This window comes from Sus scrofa, chromosome X, assembly GCF_000003025.6.
Source record: "Sus scrofa isolate TJ Tabasco breed Duroc chromosome X, Sscrofa11.1, whole genome shotgun sequence".
Lineage (NCBI taxonomy): Eukaryota > Metazoa > Chordata > Mammalia > Artiodactyla > Suidae > Sus > Sus scrofa.
The window spans coordinates 36,475,137-36,495,418 of NC_010461.5; the positions used below are offsets into that span (position 1 = coordinate 36,475,137).

Sequence of the window (20,282 nt, forward strand, 5' to 3'; positions counted from 1 at the left end):
AAGAGAAAAATAAACTCCCGATTTATTTCAGCCATCTTCCTTGCATGTCTGTTACTAGCAGATGAACACAATTTCTCAGTGACATGCTCACGTCCACATGGTGAGCACCATCCTCTCCCCAGGACCCGTCTTCTGATGAGACCAGTGGGAACCTGATGTGGAATACCTCGGACCACCACGTTAGGGTTGTGTCTTGGTCAGTCTTTCTCTTCACTTCCAAACATTGTGCCTGGCAAATAGTAGGTGCTCAATAAAAATAGATTGACCAATCAGGGGCCTGGCTTAGTTTGGATCCCTAACTCTCAGACTCCAGTCTCCAATTTGGTCAGGATAGCCATGTTCTATAGCCATTGTGGTTCCTGCTTGAAAACAGCAAACAAACTCTGCTTCACTTTCAAGATAGGAGAGCTGCAAACCATCACAAGGATACTTCAAATAGTGAAGGGTCATTGAAAACAGAAGATCAGGACAAACTCTGAAATGAAAAAAGGCAGGTGATGATAGAGGTAGAAGAAGAAATCCTGGGTCTATGTTTATGTCCTAATTCAGCTCTCTGTGGTGCATTTATGTCTCTTGTTCATCTCTCCTGTCCTCTGGAGTACAAAGGCTCATCTGCTGAAACATTTGTAAAATTATCATTTAAAATAAAGTGACTACATAAATAAGTAATTATCATGGATTAATAAATAATAAGCAAAGGAAGGAAGAGGGAATACGCACACATGCATGCTCACGGGCAAGACACATAAAGAATCAACAGTGGCATTCTGCCAGGTCACCAGGACAGGGGAAAACCATGAGGAACGAGAGAGAAATCAGGTTCAGAATATGCCCAGAAAAGGTTCACATAAATATTAGGAAGGCTTGCAAACCAGATACATCTTCTCAGACTTTCAGAAATGCATCTTAAAATGCCTGCAATTGGGAGTTCCCATCGTGGCATAGCAGAAACGAATCCGACTAGGAACCATGAGGTTGTGGGTTTGATCCCTGGCCTCGCTCAGTGGGTTAAGGATCTGGCGTTGCCATGAGCTGTGGTGTAGGTTGAAGATGCCACTCCGATCTGGCATTGCTGTGGCTGTGGTGTAGGCTGGTGGCTACAGCTCTGATTTGACCTCTAGCCTGGGAATCTCCATATGCCGCGGGTGCTGCCCTAAAAAGACAAAAATAAAATAAAAGTGCCTGAAATTGCTGGCACCTAGGTCTCCTTCCAGACTATGTGACCTGTGTTATCTCCATGACAAACCTACAGCCATGGAAAAGAAAAGTCTGTCAGCCCTTCAAACAAGAAGGACCCGGAAACCACGTCGATAGGAAAGAGGACAGTTAAGCTACAGGGCGAACGTCTCATACAATTTTTTCTTGTGACATAAGGTCAAGACTTTAGCGATCCTAACATTATGGCAGTGCACTTGCTTCCTAATTCGAAGACCATGTGGCTTATGATAGAATATTCAGAGGCAGCAGAATAGAACCATGAGAAATCATAGATTTAGACTTTATGTCCTAACTTTGCCCATCAAAACTTTCTTTCTTGCATTTTATCTTGGGCTCAGCATTTTTTTTTTTTTTTTGTCTTTTGTCTTTTGTCTTTTTAGGGCCGCACCCACGGCACATGGAGGTTCCCAGGCTAGGGGTCCAATCGGAGCTGTAGCCGCTGGCCTACACCATAGCCCCAGCAACGCGGGATCCGAGCTGCATCTTCAACCTACACCACAGCTCAGGGCAACACCTGATCCTCAACCCACTGAGCAAGGCCAGGGATCGAACCAGTGTCCTCATGAATGCTAGTCAGGTTTGTTAACCACCGAGCCATGACAGGAACTCCTCAGCATGTTCTTTAATTTTATTTTGTACATGTTATTTTCCTTTTCCAGCTTTTTTATTTTGAAAACTTTTAATCCTACAGAAAAGTTGCAAAAATAGTACAGTGAATACCTACCTACCCTCTATTTATATTCACCGGTTGTTAACATTTTGGCAAATTCATTCTCTCTCTCTGTAAGTGTATTTCTGTGTAAATGTGCACACACACAGACACACACACTCTTTTTTTGTGAATGAGCCAGGAGATTTAAACTTAAGTTTCTGATATCTTGACATTTCACTCATACATACTTCCAGCATATTTTTCTTAAGAAATATGACATTCGTCTACATAACACATTCATCACACTCAGGAAATCTAACATTGATACGATGGTGTTATCTAATAAGTATTCCATATTCATATTTCTTCGGTTGTCCCAATAACAATAATGTCCTTTATACAGAGTTTCTTTCTTTGTTTATTTTTTTGCTTTTCAGGGCCGCACCCACGGCATATGGAGGTTCCCAGGCTAGGGGTCTAATCGGAGCTATAGCTGCCATCCTGCACCACAGCCACAGCAATGCCAGATCTGAGCTGTGTCTGTGACCTACACCCAGCTCAGGCAACGCTGGATCCTGAACCCACAGAGCGAGGCCAGAGATGGAACCCACAACCTCATGGTTCCTGTCGGATTCGTTTCCCGCTGCGCCACGACGGGCACTCCTATCCTGAGTTTCTTAACGTCCAAGGTCCCATTAAAGAGCACACATTGCATTTAGTTACCATGTCTCTTTACTTTCTTTTAAAGATAATTCTTCAACTTCTCTTATCTTTCATGACATTGACATTTTTGAAGAGTCCAGACCAGCTACTTTGTGTTTGAATTTGATTTATCTGATTACTTCTTTATGATTAGAATCTTTTTTTTCCGAACAGGAATTCTTCATGCATACTGTGTTCCTCCAGGCATCACATAACAGAATGCACGTTGTCAATTTTTCCCATTTTGGTGACATTAAGTTTGTTTATTTGGCTCAGGCGCTCTCCACCAGACCATTTACAAAAATATCCTTTTTTTCTGTTCTGTAATTAGTAATTTTAACTAATGGTACTTTGAGACTGTGTGGCCATATTCTTCCCCAACAATGGTCCAGTCTATGATTTCACCTCTCTTGACGACGCTTGCCTGCGTCAGTTACTACAACCATGATTGCAAAATGTTGGTTTTCTAATTCTAACAATCCTACATGTATCAGCTGGTGTTCTGCAAACAACTACCCCCCCCATTTACCCTTAATAAACGGGCTTGGATTCTTTTTCAATTCAATGTGTTTTAACCTATTTAGTCATGATTCATTTTGACACATAACATGGCCCATATTTATCAAGCGAGAGCCCTTTCAAGACAGTTTCTGTCTTTTTTTTTTTTTTTACATGACCCCGTTAGATTTTGAGGTCTCCTTTCATTTTTCCTGGCACAAGACATTCCAAGGCACCTTTATCACTCACCCACTCCAGCCTAGAGTCATCCACTTCTCCAAAGAATCCTGTTTCTTTTTAATGGGATATGATTTCTACAAATGAAGATCTGGGCATCAAGGTGTGCTTATTCCTATTGTAGTATTGGCCGCAGATATTTTAAACAGAAAAGAAATACCATTGACTCACACCGGTCAGAATGGTCATCATTAAAAAGTCTACAAATAACAAATACTGGAGAGGGTGTGGGAAAAGGGAACCCTCCTACACTGTTGCTGGGAATGTAAATTGTGCAAGGGCTACGGAAAAACAGTATGGAGGTCCCTCAGAAAACTAAATATAGAACTACCCTATGATCCAGCAATCCTACTCCTGGGCATATATCCAGAGAAAACTCTAATTCAGAAAGATACATACTGAGTTCCCATCGTGGCTCAGCAGTTGGCGAACCCAACTAGCATCCATGAGGTTGCGGGTTCAATCCCTGGCCTCGCTCAGCAGGTTAAGGATCTGGCGTTGCCGTGAGCTGTGGTGTAGTTTGCAGACGCGGCTCAGATCCCAAGTTGATGTGGCTCTGGCCTAGGCCGGTGGCTGCAGCTTCAATTGGACCCCTAGCCTGGGAACCTCCATATGCCTTGAGGGTGGCCCTAAAAATACAAAAAAAAAAATCCATAAAGATACATGCACCCCTATGTTCATAGCAGCATTATTTCTAATAGCCAATACGTGGGAGCCACCTAAATGTGTATTGATAGATGAATGGATTAAGAAGATGTGGTATATATACACAACAGAATATTATTTAGCCATAAAAAGAATGAAATAATGCCATTCTCAGCAATATGGATGGACCGAAAGATTATCATACTAAAGTGTATTAAGTCAGAGAAAGACAAATATCATATGATATCAATTATATGTGGAATCTAAAAAAGTGATACAAACGAACTTATTTACAAAACAGAAATAGACTCACAAACATAGAAAACAAACTTATGGTTACCAAAGGGGATAGCAGGGGGTCGGGGGAGAGCTAAACTAGGAGTTTGGAATTAACAATATACACACTACTCTATATAAAACAGAGAAACAAAAAGGACCTACTATATAGCACAGGAAACTATATTTAATATCTTATAATAAACCATAATGGAAAAGAATCTGAAAAACAATATATAAAATCAAATCACTTTGCTGTATACCTGAAATTAACACAACATCATGAATTAACTATACTTCAATTTTTTAAATGGTTGTAACAACATTGTAAGTCAACTATACTCTAATAGGAGTTACCTTCGTGGTTCAGCATTTAACGAATCCTACTAAGATCCATGAGGATTCGGGTTTGATCCCTGGCCTCACTCAGGGGTTAAGGATCTGGCATCGCCGTGAGCTGTGGTGTAGGCCAGCAGCTAAGACCCCGATTGGACCCCTAGCCTGGGAACCACCGTATGCCATGGGTGCGGCCTTAAAATAGAAAAAAAAAAAAACCAAACAAACTATAATAAAAATTTTAAGGGAGTTCCCATCATGGCTCAGTGGTTGACCAACCTGACTAGCATCCATGGGGACACAGGTTCAGATCCCTGGCCTCGCTCAGTGGGTTGGGGATCTGGTGTTGCCATGAGCTGTGATGTAGGTTGCAGATGTGGCTTGGATCCTGTATTGCTGTGGCTGTGGTGTAGGCTGGCAGCTGCGGCTCTGATTGGACTCCTAGCCTGGGAGCTTCCATGTACTGCAGATGTGGCTCCCCCCAAAAAAGGAAAAAAAAAGGGGGGGGGAGGAAAAAATAAAATAAAATAAAACATTTAAAATATAAGATAAGATGATTATAAAAGAAAAAAGAATATCACTGAAAATGGTCTTTTCAGATGGACTGTGTAAGGATAAATGAGACAGGAATATAGAAAAAAAGAATATTTTCGAAGGAAGGTAATAATTCCAATAATGCTTTTTATTTGTGTAAGATAATCTAATTGCATGACACCTAGTAATGTCAAAACTGACCCTCAGAGAAATCCCAAAAAACTGTACGGAACATGCTCTCAGCAGCGCGGTGATATATATTTTCCACATATCATCTAGAAAGCGGTTCGCCTCGTTTAACATAGATTTTGAGCACCCAATTTATATTTATAGTAAAATTTTCTGCCTAAGTTCTCAACCTCATTTACACTTACAGCTATTTTCAGATTTTATTCAAGAAGAGGGGGAGAAGAGACTAATAAAGAATAAGGAACCACAAAGTGCTTTAATTAGAGAAAATCACTGGATTTCTGGTAGTTGAATTTATCATCGAAATGAGTCTTGACATAAAGCATAGGTGTACAAGGGGATTGCTTTAATTCTTAGGGTTTCTGCGTGACACAAGCTGTTAACAGCTCTGCACTACTTCCCACTCGCCCTAGAACCGAGCAAAGTAGGAGCTTTCATAAATTATTTCCAGATAAGTAACGGTTGGAGTTCCCACTGTGGTGCATGGGTTAATGATCTGGCATTGTTTCTGCAGTTGCCCAGGGTGCTGCTGAGGCACAAGATAGATGCTTGGCCCGGCGTAGTGGGTTAAGGATCCAGTGTTGACGCAGCTGCAGCGTAGGTGGCAGCCGTGGCTTGGATTTGATCCCTGGCCCAGGAATTTCCATATGCCGTGAGTGCGGCCTTGGAAAAAAAAAAAAAGGTTGTATATATAACCCACATAAAGCTGAGCTGTACCATGTCCCAGTCTTAACAGAGTGTTCTTTTCCAAAAATGTCAGTTCAACATTCAAGAAACAACTTCAAAAGCAAGGTAATTTTTTAATAAAATAATTTCTTAAATTCCCAAAGGGTGTTCTATTCCTCTTACTCAAGAACACCTCCTTCCCCTCATTTTTAGTGAGGTGGAATTGACAAAAATTGTGTATATTTAGGTGTATGATTTGATGTTTCGATATGCATATACATCGTAAAATAATCATAATCAAGTTAACGTCTATCACCTCCCATAGTTATCTTTTTTTCTGTGTGTTATGTGCATGTGTGTGTGTGTGTCTACCCTCTTAGCAAACGTCAAGTGTACAATACAGTATTGTTGACTCGAATTCACATTACTGTACATTAGATCATGAGGACTTATTTATTCTGAACATTTGTCCCCCCTCCACAGAGCGCCTGGCAATCACCAGTCTACTTTCTGCTTCTACGAGTTTGACTGTTTTAGATTCCTCGTATAAAGGAGATCGTGCAGCATTTGTCTTCCTGCGTCTGCCTTATTTCACCCAGCATAATGGCATAAGGTCCCTCAAGTCCATCCATGTTAATGCAAATGGCAGGTCACTTTTCTTTTGCTTTCTACAGCTGCACCTGCAGCATATGGAGGTTCCCAGGCTAGGGGTCAAAGCAGCAGCTGCCGGCCTACACCACAGCCACAGCAACACAGGATCCAAGCCACATCTGCGACCTACACCACAGCTCATGGCAACACCGGATCCTCAACCCACTGAGCGAGGCCAGGGATCGAACCCGCATCCTCATGGATCCTAGTCGGGTTCATTAACCGCTGAGCCACGAAGGGAAGTCTGTGCTTCCAGATTTTTTTGTACATAAAGTAAGACGTTGGGAGCATTAAACATCTAGGTTGCATATGGCAACTTTCTCACCAGTGTCAAGCTTTACTTTTAATAACTCACTCCAACCCCCCAAAGTGAAGTTAAAAGCCCTTTCTAGAAGTTTGCCTTCAACATCCTGTTCAGAGTAAAACCTGCCTTGGACTATCCTTCCTCTGCCTCTGCTGAAAGAGGTGATCACCGGGGGGGGGGGGGGGAGATTTCGCGCCCTCTGCCTCTTGACAACTGCTTCCTTTGGCCACAAGGACGGAAGCCAGAAAAAGAAAGAAAATTCCTGAGTACGCTGTGGCAGAGCCCAGCTCAAACAGGAAGAGCTACTTTTCCAATGTATTCTTCTTAGTTTCCCCACCTCCCTCCATCTAGTTACTTAACCTTTTCGGCTTGGCTACTGGGGCCAATGCTATCAGGCCCCACACTTAACACCGATTTCCACTCCGGAGGTCCCTATGGACACTCCCCATGCACACTGATGGCTTCCTGCATCTCTGTGTTTTCTGGCCGAGAAAGCAGGTTGAAAATACCTAGGAATTAACGATCTCAGGGCAATCCTCCTTCAGCCAATGAGGGATGAGAAGAGAGACACACTCCAGCTTCCTTGCCCCTCAGCAGAGTGGTGCTGTGGCAGGTTGTAGTCAGTGTCAGCCGGGCTCCAGCTGGATTGAGCCCCAGCTCGTGCCACACCCTCCATCGGCTTCCCTCCTCTCTTTATCTCACTTCCCCTCTCTCTCACTGTGCTTCCTGGGGTCACCTCCCAAATAAGTGACTTGTTTCCAAATCTTTGCTCAGGGCCCACTTTTGGAGGCATCTAAATGAAGGCAACCACAAAGACACTTCATTGCCTACAACAGTAGCTACATCTTTAAAGGCCAGAACTCACAACTTCTGTCTAGACCAGTCTTGCTCCCTTACCCTGGGATGCCGGGATCAGTCAGGAAGTATGCAGAAAAAAAAAATGAAACTTGTGAACAATTCCTTTATTAACAAGGAATAAGAATAAATTCAAGGTCACTTCACAAATGGCGCTGTTCTCTCTCATGAGGTTCGGTATGGAGTCTGGGCAGCTCATAAGAACTGGTCCCACCTGTTTCAACCATCACCTGTTTTGATGGAGTAATTCCTAGGCAGGTTTTCAGGAAAAAAACATATTTTTCTTGAAGGGTATATATTCAGTCTTTCCAAGTATTCATTAAATGCATAATAAATGCCAGGATATCATGTTAAAGACACTGGATATCATATTGAAAGTATTAAGATTTTTATATGAGTAGTTGATACTTATGATACTTGAATTTAGAAAAGTCAGTGAGATTTATAGAGTTAATTATGCTCTTTAAATGGGCTGAAAAAGAAATAGTTGGTTGGGCAGATACGTATGTTGGCTCACTTAACACCAATTCCAGTGTTGGTGGTGTTTCAAGCATAGTTTTTCCATGGGGTGTTTGTATATTGTTACTGGCTATGTTATGCTGGCTGTGTTATTTCTGACTGAGTCTTATCCAATCCCTTTCTGTTTAAACGAGCTAGAATGAAACTATTATCTTTAACCAAGAACCTTGACTGAGAAAATTGTAAACATCAGGTAAGAAAAATGTCACTAAAGGGGTTCCCATTGTGGCACAGCGGACGGAAACAAATCCGACTAAGAACCATGAGGTTGCGGGTTCAATCCTTCAATCCAGTGTTGATTCTTTCAATGACTTCCAGTACTTGAGCACCTTCAAGTACTGGAGTTCCGTCGTAGGGCAGTGGTTCCGACTAGGAACCATGAGGATGCAGGTTTGATCCTTGCCCTTGCTCAGGGGGTTAAGGATCTGGCTTGCCATCAGCTGTTGTGTAGGTTGCAGACTCGGCTCAGATCCCGCGTTGCTGTGGCCCTGGCGTAGGCTGGCAGCTACAGCTCTGATTCGACCCCTAGCCTGGGAACCTCCATATGCCGCGGGAGTGGCCCAAGAAATGGAAAAAAAAAAAAAAGAAAGAAAGAAAAATGTTGCTAGAGATACACACACTGGTTCGGGCAAGGGGCATCTGGGTGAAAGTATGAGAGGGACACAGAGTATGGATTTTTGGGTCTACATTAATGCCCACCACAGAGCATCCACGATGTGCATGGGATGAATGGTCCTGTGGTTGTCACCAGCCTCTTTCTTGGCCACTCTAGTGCCGCTGAACAGAGTGGTCATGCGGCAGTGTTGGAGACTCTACATGGGTCCAACAACATGGACTTTCACTATACTCAGTTTAACTACTGCCACTGCTGAATGTACAGCCTTCCAGCAGAAGAAACCAATGCTGTGCCCTCAACATGGACCATTTCTCAGAGAAATTAAGCGGCCAACAGCATATGCTGTCAAACTTTGGAATTTTCGCCAATCTTGTAGGTGAGAAATGCATCTCTCTACAGTTTTAATTGACTGAGTGAAGTTGAACATCTTTTTGTATGGTTAAGGGCCATTTTCATTTCTCTTTCCTTGAGTTATCTGTGCATGTATATCACCAACTTTTTATCGGGTTTTGTTTTTTTCTTTTCAATTTTAAGCTCGTATATTAAAGATGTTAACCCCTTGATTATGATGTAGGATGCACATTTTTTCCCAATTTGTCATTTGTATTTTCACTTTCTTGAGGTTTTTTTTCTGCCATGCAAAACATTTTTACTTTTATTTAATCAAATGTATCTATCTTTCCTTATTGCTCCTAAAATTTGAGTCACAGGAAAGTCTTCCCACTCCTGGGCTATAAGGGAATTCACCAATATTTTCTCTTATTGCTTGTATAGTTTCATTTTTCACATTGAAATTTTGATCTATCTGGACTTATCTACTGTAAAGAAGAAGTCAAATTTTACCTTTTCTCACATGGTTATTCAGTTGCCCAAAGCCATTTATTAGAAAGGGTTTCGGAGTTCCCATCGTGGCGCAGTGGTTAACGAATCCGACTAGGAACCATGAGGTTGCAGGTTCGGTCCCTGCCCTTGCTCAGTGGGTTAACGATCCGGCGTTGCCTGAGCTGGGGTGTAGGTCACAGACACAGCTCAGATCTGGCATTGCTGTGGCTGTGGTGCAGGATGGCAGCTATAGCTCCGATTAGACCCCTAGCCTGGGAACCTCCATATGCCGCGGGAGCAGCCCAAGAAATAGCAACAACAACAACAACAAAAAAAGACAAAAAGACAAAAAAAAAAAAAAAAAAAGGGTTTCTTTTCCCACAATTGAGATAAACCTTTATAATATACTAAATATCTAAGTGCATATGAATCTATTTCTGACTTTTTCATATTCTGTTCCATTTTCCCATTCATGTGCTGATAGCATGCCATTTTAATTATAATATCTTTGTAATATGTTTTCATATTTGTTAGAACTGGCTTTCCTTATTGCTTTTATTTTTTAAGGAGTATCTATTTCTACTTGTTTATTCTTCCAGGTGAACTTCATAATAAGTATTTCTGGCTCTAGGAAAAAAGACTGGTGAAATTATATTGAGATTGTGTTGAATTTATAGATTAGCTTATAAAGAATTGACATCCTCATGCTGTTATGTCTTTTTAGCAAAGAACATGTTCTGTCTTTCTACCTAGTCAGATATTTTACGAGTGTTTTATAGTTTCTTCATAAAGATTTTTCACATTTCTCGTATGTTTATGCCTAGGCACTTTATTTTCTTTTGTTATTGTAAATGGTGTCTCCTCTTCCATTATTTCCTCTAACCGGTTATTGATTATATATAAAAGCTTTTGATTTCTGCATGCTAATTTAATATCCTGCTATTTAAATACATTTTCCTCTTGTTTGTGGTAGTTTTTTCACTGACTCTTTTGAATTTTTTCAGATATATAATAATATCAGCTACAAAAAACATAAATTTTACCTCTTCTTTTCCCATTGTTATGCCTCTACCTGATTTTTCCTGTCTAACTGCATTGGCTAATAATCCCAATGCAATGCTTGAAATTAGTGGAGACAGTGGACCTCCTTGTCTTGGTCCTTACTTTGACATGAAAGCCTCTGTCACTTTCTTATTCAGTAAGATGCTGTCCTTTGGGAAAACGTGTGTGTGTGTGTGTGTGTGTGTGTGTGTGTGTGTGTGTTTTCATGTTAAATAAATATCCCATAAAATCCTAGTTTAGCCAGACTCATCAAGAAAAAAAGGGAAAGGGCCTAAATCAATAACATCCAAAATGAAAAAAGAAGTTACAACCGACACCACAAAAAGGTTCACATGAGACTACTATGGACAACTATAAGCCAATAAAATGGACAACATAGGAGAAACTGAAAAATTCTTAGATATAATCACCCAAAACTGAACCAGGAAGAAATAGAAAATTACCAGTTACCAGTAATAAAATTGAATCAGTAATTTAAAAACTCCCAACGAACAAAAGTCCAGGACCAGTTGGCTTCACAGGTGAATTCTACCCAACATTTAGAGAAGAGTTAATGCCAATCCTGAAACTATTCCAAAAAAAATGCAAAGGAAGGAACACTTCTGAACTTATTCTATGAGGCCACCATCACCCTGATACCAAAACCAGACAAAGATATCATACATAAAAGAAAATTATAAGCTAATATCATTGATGAATATAGATGCAAAAACCTTCAACAAAATACTAGCAAACTGACACCAATAATACATTAAAAGGATCATATACTATGATCAAGTGAAATTTATTCCGGAGATGCAAGGATTTTTCTTCATCTTTTTTTTTTTTTCATGGCCACACCTGTGGCATATGCAAGTTCCCAGTTCAGAGATTAAATTTTAGCTGCAGTTGCAGCCTACACTGCAGCTGTGGAAAGGCCGGATTCTTTAACTCACTGCACCAGGCCAGGGATCAAACCTGTGCCTTTGCAGCAACCTTAGCCACTGCAGTTGGAGTCTTAACTCACTGCATCACAGTGGGAACTCCACAAGGATTTTTCAATATCTACAAATCAATCAATGTGATACACCACATTAACAGATTGAAAAATAAAAACCATATGATCACTGAATAGACGCAGAAAAAGCTTTTGATAAAATTCAACATCAATTTATGATAAAAAAAAAAAAAACTCTCCAGAAAGCAGGCATACAGGGAACAGTACCTCAACATAATAAAGGCCATATATGACAAACCCACAGCTAACATCATATTGAACTGTGAAAAGCTGAAAGTATTTCTTCTAAGATCAGGAACAAGACAAGGATGCCCACTCTTACCTCTTTCATTCAACATAGACTTGGAAGTCCTGGCCACAGTAATCAGAGAGGGGAAAGAAATAAAAGGAATCCAAATTGGAAGGGACGAAGTAAAAGTAACACTGTTTGCAGATGACATGATACTATATATAGAAAATCCTACCACCACCACCAGAAAACCACTAAACCTCATCAATGAATTAATGAAAATGAATGAATCAATGAAAGTAAAGTTGCAGGATACAAAACAAATATACAGAAATCTATTCATTGATTAATGAATCAATGAAAGTAAAGTTGCAGGATACAAAACGAATATACAGAAATCTATTGCATTTCTATACACTAACAATGAAAGATCAGAAAGAGAAACTAAGGAAACAATCTCATTTACCATCACATCAAAAGGAAGAGAATACCTAGGAATAAATCTAACTAAGGAGGCAAAAGACCTCGACCCTGAAAACTGCAAGACGTGGATGAAAGAAATTAAAGACAAAACAAACAAATGGGAAGATATACCATGTCCTTGGATTGGAAGAGTCAATATTGTTAAAATGACCATACTACTGAAGGCAATCTACAGATTCATTGCAATCCCTATCAAATTACCAATGGCATTTCTCACAGAACTAGAACAAATGATTTTAAAATTTATATGGAAACACAAAAGACCCCAACAAGCTGAAACGATCTTGAGCAAAAAGAACAGAGCTGGAGGAATACCACTCCATGACTTCAGACTATACTACAAAGCTGTCATCAAAACAGTATGGTACTGGCACATAAACAGAAATATAGATCAGTGGAACAAGACAGCCCAGAAATAAACCCATGCACCTGTGGTCAACTGATCTCTGACAAAGGAGGCAAGAATATACAATAAAGAAAGGAGAGTCTCCTCCATAAGTGCTGCTGGGAAAAGTGGACAGCTGCATGTAAAATGATGAAATTGGAACATTTTCAACACGACACACAAAAATAAACTCAAAATGGATTAAAGACCTAAATCTAAGACCAGACATTCTAAAACTCCTAGGGGAAAACATATGCAGAACACTCTTTGTCATAAGTCACAGTGATATTATTGTCTACAACATAACTGCCATCTCATAATTTCTAAGTAGAAAAAAATGAATCACACTATTTATCTTTAAAAAGTCTGTTAAGTAAAATACAACATATAATCATAGTAGCATCACAGGCCAGTGTTCCAGAATGTCTATCCTGGGCAGTATATAATCCAAGGGGAGGGGTGCCACTTGAGCCAATCACAAATTCAAAATGCTCTAGGATGTGGAGCAGGGACAGTGTAGTGGCTCTCTGAATGAAAAAGACCCAGGTTGGAATCCTAACTCTGCAACTCACTTTGTTATCTTGGACAAGTTACTAAGCATCTCAGTGCCCCCATTCCCCCCGCCCCTTCCCCCCCTCCCCCCGGCATCAGTTCCCCCAAGATCCCCCCACAACATGGATTTCCCAGGCCACAGGAATTCCAAACCCTCACCACAACACTGGATCCTTAACCACTAGGCACCAGGGAACTCCTCCATTTCTTTTTACGTAAAAGGGATAATGACAGTAGCTCCTTTAAGGATTGTTGTGTTTAGTGAGGTAATCACCCCAGAAGATTTAGTTCATGAGTTGACACATAATATATGCTTGCTAAAAGGTAGCTATTATCATTAAGTGTCAAAACAAGTAGTAAAGATAATAAATGCCATGAGGGGTCTCTGGAGGAGGGGCCACTTGAGCTGGTTCCTTGAAAGCTGTGTAGGATTTAAATTGAGCGTTGAGGGAAAAAAAAAAGAGGACTTTCCAGGTAGGAGGGAAAAGATCATTCAAATTTAAAAGGTCACCCCAAAATAGTAGTTGATTTTACTTTACATTCTTAAAAAGGTTCAAAGGCCTTTTTTATCCAACTGCCTTTTAAGAGCATCATTTAAAATTTGATTTGCTTTCCTCATTACAATTTGAGGAATACTTGAATATGAATAGCATGTTTTATTATGCATATGAGGGAAAAACATTTTGAATCAAACCCCATGCTATCTTTAAGGCCCCCACTGATCCATCCTTTATAGTGTTGTGTCTAGTTGCTATTTTGCATTTTAATTTGACCCTGCCTTTTTATTTGCACCTATTACCAGAATGCTCTTTTAAACTAAATATTTTGCGGTGTTTCCTATTCAGTATTTGATGAATGTTTATTACTGTAATTCACTGTTCAGGAAAAAATGTACCATATCCCATATCAATCATTACACTCCATTATCCATGGGGTCTAAACCATTTCACAGTCATTAAATAAATATGTTATTTGGGAATTAAATCAATGGAAAGAAAAGGAAAGGGCATCCAAAGGTGGCAAGGAGGGAAGGGAGGCTTATACAGAGTACACTTTCCTGCAAGCAGGAAATACATGAAAAGCCTCAGGCGTTCCCTTCCTCTAACTCCCCACCCTGTCTCCCAGTCCACTAAATGTAGTACAGACTTGCTACAATCTCGCTTCCAGACGGGGTCGGGAATGTTGGCCTGGTGGTTGAACAAACATTGATGGAACATATGGTCTTAGGTCGTGTTGTCTAAGAAAAAGGTGGTGGCTACTCCATAAACAGAATGTCATCTCCTGTCTTCCTGCCTTCGAATCTAACATGACTGCCTCCTGCGGTCAGAAGCCTGCTCGTGAGGGAGTCTGGGAAATGTAGTCTGCAGGCTTCCAGCCCTGGTGGTAACTAGGAAAGTGAGTGTAAAGCTGAAGATCAACAGACATTTGGAATAGATGAGTAGGCCAGAGCTGACTGCACAGCAGCCCCAGCAGTGGAAAAAGTCTACAGGAGGAGTTCCTGGTGGTTCAGTGGTTAACAAAGCCCAACTAGCATCCATGAGGATGAGGGTTCGATCCCTGGCCTCGCTCAGTAGGTTAAGGATCCGGCGTGGCCGTGAGCTGTGGTGTATGTTGCAGATGCGGCTCGGATCCTGCGTTGCTGTGGCTGTGGTGTAGGCCGGCGGCTACAGCTTGAATTCGACCCCTAGCCTGGGAGCTTCCATATGCCATGGGTACAGCCCTAAAAAGACCAAAAAGAAAAAAGAAAAAAAAAGAAAAATTCTACAGGAGAAGAACTTCACAGCAGTCCCACCTCTGGGTCCAAGGAAGGAAGTGGTTACCTGCGGTCAGCCCGACTCCCTTGGAAGAGCAGAGCCAAGTTCAGAGGCAGAATTCCCTAATGTGAACAGCAGTCAGTGATGCCTCCCTCACGTGAGAGCCCAGGACTCTAGATGAGTCATCTTCTCTTTTTTTTTCAGAAGTGAATTACTTCAATGAAAAGACAGAAGGAAAAGTGACAGATGAGAACATGGCAGGTGCAGCAACCCCAATCTATTGAGAATATCAGTTTGCACTGTTTAGGGACTTGGAGCATAGTGCTCTTTTACTTTGCTCCCTTTCTACTATCTCTGAGATATTTATTGACATTTATTGAGTGAATCTGGGCTGCAGAGAAAGTCAGATCTGATCCCACACAAATTTACAGAACAGAATTATCCTGTTCTGTTGTCTTCAGATAACAGGGCTTTGCTTCGCTACTGCTGGTACAGTCATGGCTTTGTGGAATTAATTCTCTCTTGCTGAGGTTGGAGCACGGAAAGCAGAATTAGGTATGGTCACCCTGACATTGGAAGCAGAGGTGGCTTTTCCTTTCTGTCCCTGCCTGCTGCCCCAGCCTTAACCACAGGCTATAGAACCCAAAGAGATGGTGGCAGAGTTGGAGATATATGTGATCCAGATAGCACTGTTTACCTTTGACACAAACCACCTCTGGTATAAATGAATGAGAAGATATGTGAATACCTCCTGCCCGTAAATTTCCCACTCTGGCCTGCCATGAAGGAAAAAAAAAAAAAAGAAGCATACATTTGTTTGTTAGTGTCTTTAGTCTACCTGGAATTAATTTGTGTGTGCGGTATAAGATGGCAGTCTGATTTCCTCGGGTTTTTTGGGGTTTTTTGCATATAACCCATGCACATCCATATACTTTAAATCATCTCTAGATTACTTATAATATCAAATACAATGTAAAGGCTGTGTAAATAATTGTAAATACAATGTAAATAGTTGCTTATAAAGGCAAATGCAAGTTTGGAGTTTGATTTTTGGAATGTTCTGGAATTTTTTTCTGAATATTTTTGATGCTCAGTTGGTTGAATCCATGGATGTGGACCCCATGGATACAGACGGCTGACTATATACAGGCACACCTCATTTTAATGTGTTCCACTTTGTTGCATTTTGCAGATACCATGTTTTTGACACATTGCAGTTTTGCTGCAACTCTGCCCCGTGCAAATCGGCACCATTTTTCAAATAACATTTGCTTATCTTGTGTCTCTGTGTCACATTTTGGTAATTCTCACAATGTTTCCAACTCTTTCATGATTATTATATTGGTTATGGTCATCTATGACCAGTGATCTTTGACATTAGTACTATAATTATTTTAGGGTGCCACCAACTGTGCCCATCTAACAAGGTAAACTTAATAAATATTGTGTTCTGGCTGCTCCACTGACTGGCCATTCCAATCTCTCCTGCTCCTCAGGCGCCTCTATTCCAATTTGCAACAATTAGACCAGTTAACAACTCTACCACGTCCTCTAAGTACTTATTTATTTATTTATTCGGTCTGTGGCATATGCAGGTTCCCAGGCTAGGGGACAAATCGGAGCTGCAGCTGCCAGCCTACGCCACAGCCACAGCAACACAGGATGAGCCACAGCTCATGGCAGCGCCAGATCTTTAACCCACTGAGCAGGGCCAGGGACCGAACCTGCGTCCTCGTGGATGCTAGTCAGAGTCATTTCCACTGAACCATGATGGGAACTCCAACATGTCTCTCACTTTATTTTGTTGTGTTTTTTTGCTTTTTAGGACTGCACCTGCAGCATATGGAAGTTCCCAGGCTTGGGGCTGAATTGGAGCTACAGCTGCCGGCCTACACCACAGCCACAGCAACACAGGATCTGAGCTGCGTCTGCAACCTACACCAGAGCTCCCAGCAACGCCGGATCCTTAACCCACTGAGGGAGGCCAGGGATCAAACCGGCCTCCTCGTTGTTACTAGTTGGATTCATTTCTGCTGCGCCACAACGGAAACTCCATGTCTCTCACTTTATTTATTTATTTATTTTTTTGTCTTCTTGCCTTTTCTTGAAACCCTCCTGTGGCATATGGAGGTTCCCAGGCTAGGGGTCGAATCGGAGCTGTAGCCCGGCCTACGCCACAGCCACAGCAACGCGGGATCCGAGCCGCGTCTGCGACCTACACCACAGCTCACGCAACGCCGGATCGTTAACCCACTGAGCAAGGCAGGACGAACCCACAACCTCATGGTTCCTAGTCGGATTGTTAACCACTGCGCCACGATGGAACTCCTGTCTCTCACTTTAAATCAAAAGCTAGAAATGGGAGTTTCACATCCTGTTGTGGCTCAGTGGTAACAAACCCAACTAGTATCCATGAGGACGTGGGTTTGATCCCTGGCCTTGCTCAGTGGGTTAAGGATCCCGAGTTGCTGTGGCTGTGGTGTAGGCCAGCAGCTGCAGCTCTGATTTGACCCCTAGCCTGGAAACTTCCATATGCCACACATGTGGCCTTAAAAAGCGAAAGAAAACAAAACAAAGCTAGAAATGATGATGCTTAGTGAGGAAGGTACATTGAAAACCAAGACAGGCCGAAAGCTAGGCCTCATGCCCCAGTTAGCCAAGTTGTGGATGCCAAGAAGTTCTTGAAGGAAATGAAAGTGCTACTCCAGTGAACACACAAATGATAAGAAAGCAAAACAGCCTTAGTGCTGACATGGAGAAAGTTCTAGTGGTCTGGATAGAAGATCAAACCAGTCACAACATTCCCTTAAGCCCAAGCCTAACCCAGATCAAGGCCCTAACTCTCTTCGATGCTCTGAAGGCTGAGAGAGGCGAGGAAGCTGCAGAATTAAAATGTGAAGCTAACAGAAGTCTGTGCACGGGGTTTAAGGAAAGCGGCCGTCTCCATACCATGAAAGGGCCAGGCGAAGCAGCAAGTGCTGATGCAGAAGCTGCAGCAAGTTACCCAGAAGATCTAGCTACGGTCATGACTGAAAGTGGTTACACTAAACAATAGATTTTCAGTGTCGACGAAACAGCCTTCTGTTGGAAGAAGATGCCTCCTAAGACTTTTATAGCTAGAGATGAGAAGTCTGTGCCTGGCTTCAAAGCCTCAAAGGATAGGCTGACCCTCTTGTTAGGGGCTAAGGTAGCTGGTACTTTCAGTTGAAGCCAATGGTCATTTATCATTCCAGAAATCCTAGGGACTTTAAAACTTATGCTAAATCTTCCCTGCCTCTGGCTTATAAATGGAGCAACAAAGCCTGGAGGACGGCAGATCTGTTTACAACATGGTCTGCTGAAAATCTGAAGCCCACAGTTGAGATCTCACTGCTCAAAAAAAAAAAAAAAAAAAAAAAAGATTCCTTTCAAAATGTTCACTGACAATGGTACCTCATCGCCCAAGAGCTCTGAAGGAGATGGACAATGAGATTAATGCCGCTTTCATGCCTGCTAACACAGCAGCCATTCTGCAGCCCATGGATCAAGGAGTCATTTCAAGTTTCAAGTCTTCTTATTTAGGAAATACATTTTATAAGGCTATAGCTGACACAGTGATTCCTCTGATGGCTCTGGGCAAAGTCGGTTGAAAAACCTTTTGGAAAACCATTCTAGATGCCATTAAGAACATTTGTGATTCTTAGGAAGAGGTCAAAATATCACCTTTACAGAAATTTTGAAGAAGTTGATTCCAGCCCTCATGGGTGACTTTGAGAGATTCAAGACTTCAGCAGAGGAAGGCACCGCAGATGTGGTGGAAATGGCAAGAGAACTAGAATTAGAAGCGGAGCCTGGAGATGTGGCTGAATTGCTGCCATCTCATGATAGAACTTGAACAAAGTGGGAGTTGCTTCTTATGGATGAGCAAGGAAAGTGGTTTCTTGAGATGGGATCCACTCCTGGAGAAGATGCTGTGATGACTGTTGAAAAGACAACAAAGGACTTAGAATATTGTGTAAACTTAGTTGATAAAGCAGCAGCAGGTTTTGAGAGGATGGATTCCAGTTTTGAAAGAAATTCTACTGTGGGTACAATGCTATGAAATAGCATCACATGCTACAGAGAAATTGTTTGTGAGAGGAAGAGTCAATCGATGGGGGCAAACTTCACTGTTGTCTGATTTTAAGAAACTGCCAGGACTTCCCGTCGTGGCGCAGTGGTTAACGAATCCGACTAGGAACCATGAGGTTGCGGGTTCGGTCCCTGCCCTTGCTCAGAGGGTTAACGATCCGGCGTTGCCGTGAGCTGTGGTGTAGGTTGCAGACGCAGCTCGGATCCCGCGTTGCTGTGGCTCTGGCATAAGCCGGTGGCTATATCTCCGATTCGACCCCTAGCCTGGGAACCTCCATATGCCACGGGAGCAGCCCAAGAAATAGCTAAAAAGACCAAAAAAAAAAAAAAGAAAGAAAGAAAGAAACGGCCACCCCAGGCTGCAGCAACCACTGCCCTGCTTAGTCAATAGCCATCCACATAGAGGCAAGACCAGATTACAACTTGCTGAAGGCTCAGGTGATGGTTTTCATTTTTTTAGCAACAAAATATTTTAAAATTAAGGTATGTACATTGTTTCTTAGACATAATGCTATTGCACACTCATCAGTGGACAATATAGTGTAAACATAACTTTTATAGGCAAAACAAAAAATTCATGTGGTTTGCTTTATTGCGGTGGTCTGGAACCGAACCTGCAATATCTATGAAGTATACCTATAATTTATGTACAGTCTGTATAATTTTAAAGTGTATAGCATAATTATTTGACTTACATATATATTTGGAAATGATTACCACAATAAGTTTAATAGCCACTTCCAGAGTTCCCATTTGCGGCTCAGTGTTAACGAACCTGACTGGTATCCATTCAGACTTGGGATTGATCCCTGGCCTCGCTCAGTGGGTTAAGGATCTGGCATTGTGGTGAGCTGTGGTGTAGGTCGCAGAAGAGGCTTGGATCCTGCATGCCGGTGGCTGTGGTGTAGGCCAGCAGCTACAGCTCTGATTCAACCTTTAGCCTGCGAACTTCCATATGCTATGAGTGCGGCCCTAAAAACACAAAACAAA

General features: G+C 41.8%; 1 pseudogene; it reads left to right on the top strand.

Moving 5' to 3' along the window:
* The window catches only part of LOC110257672, a 40,475-nt pseudogene extending 20,753 nt beyond the window's left edge, over positions 1-19,722 (top strand).